This window comes from Suricata suricatta, chromosome 1 (genome assembly GCF_006229205.1).
Source record: "Suricata suricatta isolate VVHF042 chromosome 1, meerkat_22Aug2017_6uvM2_HiC, whole genome shotgun sequence".
Lineage (NCBI taxonomy): Eukaryota > Metazoa > Chordata > Mammalia > Carnivora > Herpestidae > Suricata > Suricata suricatta.
In genome coordinates, this window is record NC_043700.1 from 176,623,580 (window position 1) to 176,630,809 (window position 7,230).

A 7,230-nucleotide genomic window follows, 5' to 3' on the forward strand; every position below is an offset into this window, starting at 1 on the left:
TTTGTTTTTGGTTTTGTTTCAGGTATTTTGGTGATCTCTTGTTAGGTGCATACGTGTTAAGAATTGCTATAGCCTTAGGGTGCCTGGGTTAAGTGTCTGACTTTGGCTTAGGATATGATCTCACGGCTTGTGAGTTCAAGCACCCTGCATCAGGTTTGATGCTATCAGCACAGATCCCCCCTCTCTCTGCTCCTTCCCTCCTCACTCTGTCTTCAAAAATGAAGAAATATTTAAAAAAAAGAATTGTCATGGCTTCTTGTACAATTAAAACTTATATCATGACGTAATGTCCCAATATACCCTTGGTAGTTTTTCATCTTCTGAAGTTTGCTTTGTCTGAAATTAGTATAGCTTTCTTTTGCCTAGTGGCAGCATAGTATATTTTTCTCCATTTCTTTACCTGTAACTTATCTGTGCTTTTATATTTAAAGTGGGTTTCATGTAAACAACAGAAAGTTGGATCTTGTTCCTTAATCCAGTCTGAAAACATTTAACTTTTAATTGGCATATTTAGACCATTGATGTTTAATGAATTAATATGTACTGTATTTTTTATTGCCTTCTATTCTTTTCCCTTTGTTCATCCTTTTCTTCTTCCTGTCTTCCTTCCTTCCTTCCTTCCTTCCTCTTTCTTCCCCTTGCTTCCTCCCTTAGGTTCTCCACTCCTTTTCAGCCTTCTCTAGTATTAATTAAGCATTTTATATTATTCCATTTTCTCTGCTCTCTTATATCAGTTATATATTATTTTATTTTTAAGTGGCTGTCATACTGTTTATTTTTAAATCTAGACTTGATTTTCTGACATAAATAATTTTTCATCTCCCTGAAGAATTTATTTTAGTATTTTTTTGAAAGTCTACTGGTGAAAAATTCTTACAACTTTTACTTGTGAGAGAACGTATTTCTCCTTTGGAAGGACAGTTTCAATGGATAAAGAATTCTAGTCTGGTGAGGTGTTTGTTTTTGGTTTTGTTTCAACATATTAATTACTTCACTCCATTCTCTTCTTGCTTGCTTGGTTTCTTAAGAGACCTTTTATTCATTCTTATCCTTGCCTGTAACAAGATGAGTGGCTTTTGTTCTCTGTCTTCTTTCAAGATTTTCTCTTTGTCTTTGATTTTTTTTTTTTTTTTTGGCTGATGTATAGATTTGTGGGATTTTTGGCATTTATTCTGCTTGGTGTTCTCTGAGATTCTTGGGTACATGGTTTGGTGTCTGTCACTGACATTAATTTTAGAAAATTATCAGTCACTATTATTTCAAATGTTTCTTCTGTCTGATTCCTTTTGTCCTTTTGTCTTCTTCATCTGGTATTTTCACTGTTTGTGTGTTGTTCTTCTGTAATTGCCCAGGTTTTGGATATCCTGTTCCATCTTTTTCATTCTTATTTTTATCTGTATTTCCATTTTGGAAGTTCCTATTGACGTTTCTTCAGGCTCACTCGTTCTTTCTTTCTCTTGTCTGGTCTGTTAATAAAACCATCAAAGCCATTCTTCATTTCCTTTACAGTATTTTTTTGACACTTTACTAGAGTTTCCATCTCTCTGATTACTTTATCAATCTGTTTTTTGCATGTTTTCCACTTTATCCATGAGACTTCTTAGCATATTAATCACTGTTGTTTTAAATTCTTGATTTGATGATTCCAAAACTACTGCCATATCTGGGACTGATTATAAGTCTTGCTCTTTTTCATCAAACGGTGTTGTCATGTGGTATGTTTTCAATTTTTCACTGAAAGGTAGACATGATATCCTGGGTAAAGAGATCTGAGATAAAAAGGCCTTTAGTCTAAGTGTTTTTGTTTATATAGAACTTCTACTGCTTTTTCTGCAGTTGTCAGAGGCCAAAGTTTCCTCTAATGTTGTTATTTTTGTTCTTCCTGTTTTCTTTGTTTCCCTAAACAGGTCTTCTTAAATAAGGTCTTCAATGTAAATTCTTTCCATTGTCACCCCCTTACTGTTTATCAATATGGTGGTAAGGTTGTGGAGAAGTATTCTAAAGTCCTGTGACTAGTTTTCCATCTTTTAATCAATCTGTGCCCATGGCCTTTATAAATGCTTCTCAGTTCCTTCCAACTGTTAGGTGAGACAGAAAGTTTAGAGGAGGCTAAAACTGAGTATCTCCCTTCCTTCAGGTAAGTTAGGCTCTGATAAAATAATTTTCCTTAAGGGACAATCTTACTAAGAAGAACAAAGTTCTCTGAGCATATTTCAAAATGACTACTTTTCTGTTCCCACTGCAAATCTGGTAAGGCCCTTGAGGGTAAAATTCATGAAAGTGAAGGGGCATCCCTAACACCATGTTTCCTAGAAGTATCCAAATCTCAAATTTATCCACACGGAGATTCCAGCGATTCATTAACTAGAGTTTAAGCTTTCCTACTCTGGTACTTATTCTAGTAGCAGTTTCTTTCCTGGGCTTCTGCTCTAGTAGGCTGGATTATCTGAAACCATCTGTGTATCTTCAATTTTCAGGACTCAGTTTGTTCTGTGGTCTTAACTCTCTGATGGATCTAAGAAAAGTTATTAATTTTCAGTTTGTTGTGTTTGTTGTTATTGTAGGGACAGGAGATAAGACTTTCACATTCCTTGTACGCGCCAGAACAGAAGCTTAGAGTCCCATCAACAGTTTGCTTTTTAATTTCAAATTTCTTTTGTTCATTGCTAGAATATAGAAATACATTGATTTTTATAATTTGACTTTGTTTCTATAACCATATTAACCTCCAGGAGGTTTTTTTTGTAGACTATTTGGGATTTGAAATGTAGAGAAGCATGATGTCTGAAATACTTTTATCTTTTAACTCTGAATGACTTTTGTTTCTCTTTATTTTGCCAGGATACAATATCCAGCACAATGGGGAATATGAACACATCTTTGACTTGACCCCAAATTTAGGGGGGAGATTTCCATTTGTCACCATTAATGACTATGAAGTTAGCTGCATTTTTTCTTTGGTTTTGGTTGTTTGGGTTTTTTATAGCTCCTCTCTAACAAGTTAAGATAGCTCCCTCATCTTCCAAGTTTGATGGGATTTTTAAAATTAGGAATAGCTACTGGATTTTGTCAGATAATTTTCTCCACTGATTGAGATGATTATATGATTTTTCTTTATTCATCAGTTAGCATGATTAATTACATTGATTAATTTTTAAATTCTGAACAGCATCCTTGGGACAAGCAACACTTTTTCATGGCATATATTTTTATATACTTCTAGATTCAGCTACTTAATATTTTTCTTGTTATTTCTATATTCATGAGCTATATTGTTCTATATTTCTCTTTTTGTAATGTCTTTATTTTAGTTTAGTAGTAAAGTATGCTCACCTGGCCTCATAAAATGAGTGGGAAGTTCTCCCTCATATTTTCTAGAATACATTTTGCAGATTTTTTTTCTTAAATATTGGGTAAAAATAATAATAGAAAGCATTTGGAACTTGAGTTTTCTTTTTGGAAAAGTTTTAACTATGAATTTAGTTTAATAATATACCATTAATGCATTATTTACTTTTGTTGAGTTTTAGGAGTTTGTGACTTTCAAAGAATTGGTACATTACCCCTAAGTTGCAAATTTATAGGAATAGAATATTCCTTTAGTTTTTTTAATTTACTTTATTATTTTTATTATAATGTCTCATTATAATATCTCTTATTAATATCTGTCATTTCTATATTGTGAGTTGTTCATTTTGTTCCTTTAATTGTATTAATGTCTATGGGGTCTGTAGTGATATCCTTTCTTTCAATGTCTTCTCACTTAATTCCTTCATCATGTTGGCTAAAGGTTTATTAATTGTTTATTTATTTTACCTAATTATTTTGTATTTTTAACTTGATTTCTTATTTATATTTATGTTTCATCATCTGCTTGCTTTGTGTTTAATTTGTTCTTTAGTTTCTTTTCCTACTTAAAATTATTTGATTTTTTTTAGTTCTAAGAATTTAATTTACAGCTTTAACGGTAAACATTGCTATTGATGCACCCCACAAATTCAAAATAAGTTGTATTTTTATTTTAATTCAGTCTAAAATATTCTTCAATATTTTTGAGACTTCTCATACAAATCATGGGTTATTTACACCTGAGTTATTTAATTTCCCAGTACTTGGAAATCTTTTAGTCATCTTTTTGTTATTTATTTCTAGTTTCATTCCATTATGGTGAATGAACATACTTTGTATTCTTGCTAATATTTAAATTTGTCAGGATTTGTTTTATGGACCAGAATATGGACTATCTTAATGTACTGTCTATATACATTTGAAAATTAAGTGTATTTTGAGGTTGTTGGGTGAAATATTTTATAAAAGTCAAATAGGACTATTGGTTATAGGGTAGTTTGGTTCTTCTATATCTTTATTTTCCCTTTTTAGATTTGTCTGTTTTTCCTATTAGTTCTGTGCTTTCAATTATGTGCTTTAAACTCTGCTGCTAAGTACATAAATGTTTAGAATTTTTATGTGTTTCTGGAGAATTGATGATCATTATATAGTGTTTCTCCTTATCTAGAATATTTCTTGTTCTGAAGTCTACTTTATCTGATACTAATCCAGCTACTTGCTTTTGATTAGTGTTTGCATGATACATCTTTCTCCATCTTTTTATTTTAATATACTTATATTTAAAGTTGGTTTGAACAAATCCTCCTAAAATTTTCTAATCTTTGTACTGTTTTGTATTTTATATTTTTATTGAAATCCTAAATATGTTTTTTTCCTCAAAATGGTATAAGAGCATGGCCTTCCTTTGTTGTCTTTCAAATGGATAGCAAATTTCACCAGCACTACTAATTTAAAAAAATCAGGGATGCCTGGGTGGCTCAGTCAGTTAAGCATCAGACTTCAGCTCAGGTCATAAGCTCACAGTTGGTGGGTTCAAGCCCTGCATCGAGTTCTGTGCTAGCAGCTCAGAGCCTGAAACCTGCTTCAGATTCTGTGTCTCCCTCTCTCTCCACCCCTTCCCCATTCACATTCTCTCTCTCTCTCTCTCTCTCTCTCTCTCTCTCTCTCTCTCTCTCTTGCTCACAAAAATAAACATTAAAAATTTTTTAATTTAAAAAAAACATTCTTTTCCCCAATGCATTTAAGTGGTACTCTTCTTATATATTGATTACTCATATATACTTAAAGCCATTTTGAGGTCTTTTATCTAGTTTCACTGATATATCCTATATCTTTTCCTAGACATTCTATCATTAAACTTTTTAAATGTCCCAAAAAATAATTCTACACCTTCTCTTTATATGTTTGAGAAGCTAATGGCCATAAAAATCTAACATCAGAATTTCTCTTTCTTCTTTTCCATAAAAAAATCATTCAGTTGTAAAATACATACCTCCCTTCAAAGCTGTGGTAATATGCTTATTTTTACCTGAACAGAAAGACTTTTGAAGAGAAAAGTGTTGTTAGTTTTGTTTAATAATATATGCCCATAATATCCTTAAAGGAAAAACAATTAAAACAGTTGTGTATGTAATAATTCTGCTAGTTTCTATTTCTTTTTTCAAGTTACAATTATAAAGTCTTATTTTCATCTTGATCTAATTAATCAAGAACCAGAGTCTAATATGCTTTCATATGTAGTTAACTTTATTCAGTGATGGGCTATCCAATAAAGCTTTTCAAAACATCTCTATTGTAATCAGCCAAGTTCTAGGCTCTTTGTAGATACAAAGTCATATATATACAACACATAATTATTTTGGTGTTTTTGCAATCTAGTTAGGTGATCTAACATAGACAGTGGCATTTATCAGTAATATAAGACAGTAAATGTCAAGTGTTCAATGAGTGAGTTAATTTATAAGTGCTTGGGTAGGGAGGTGCTCATAAGGAACTAATGGTTAAGGAGCCATGAACTTTTAACATATGCATTACAAATACATTTAATTAACCCTTATAACTATTCTGTGACTAGGAATTAATATTCCAAATATACTATGGAAGTATGGGAGGCTAAGAGAGGCTAGGTCTCATGGACTACAGCTGGGTCTGACAGGACATCAACAGAAAAGGTGAACATTAATATTAATATTAAGAAATATTTCTTATTTAGAAATAGAGTGCAAATATAATTAGTTAAGAATTGTTCATACTGGAGTAGGATGGGCCCCTAATCCAATAGGACTTGTGTCATAAGAGGACAGCCATGGTACAGAAAAGGAAGGACCCTCGTGCGATGATAAAGCTAGATATTGGAGTTATGCAGCTGCAAGTCAAGAAATGTCAAAAATTGCCAGCAAACCACCAGAAACTAGAAAGAGATACAGAAGGATCCACCTACAGTTTTCAGACAGAGCATGGTCCTGCTAATACCCTGATTTTGGGAACTCTAAACAAACTAGAACTGCAAGAAAACAAATTTCTGCTGTTTGTTCTTTGAAGCCACACAATTTGTGGAACTTGGTCATGGCAGCTGTAGGAAACAGAAGTAGGACGTTATGGGCATTTAAGAGTGGCACAGTGGAGAGGGGGCTCTCCAGACCATGCACTTCCAGTAAGGCAAGTGCAAGGGTGGAAAATGGGTAAGAAAAGTATTACTGTGCATTATCAATATCAGGTCACTGGTTACACCACAGCAGAAACTTCCAAACATATAGTATTCCAGAAGAGACCCTGTTCCTGGGAAGGATGATTAAGAAGTAAAGATATGGACTCTGGCAAGGTGCTAATAGAGTTATAGTTGGTCCACTATAACCAAAAAGGAGGCTTTCGATATACTTGAGAGAAACAGGTATAGGTATTGCTCAGTTTGCATGACAGGGCCAGACTGCAAAAATGGTCACATAAGCTGAATTCCTCGATGGAAAATTATTACTGTTCTGTGACCTTTAAAAATTTTGTCAAAACATTAAAAAGTCTTTTTACTGACAACTGTGGATATACAGGGAAATGAAAAAAAAAAAACCACAGTAAAACTAATATCTAGTTAGTACACTATAATTTAAAACATTGTAAAAACTGAGAATTAAAGTGTTTGCTTATTTAATACATTCCATCAAGGACAGAAATTACATGCTGGGTTTTTTTCCCCATAGGAAGTGTGTCTTGGGTTTTCCCCTTATTATTTTCTTTACTTTTTTTTTTCCTCTTCTTTTTTTGGTGGTGGGGGTGGTTATGTTTAAATGAAGTTGCTTTTACAACACCAAAGACTTAATCATCCATTTCCTACATAAAAGGTAGCTACTTTTTTGCATGGCCCTCAAGCATATTGTAGTATAGAGG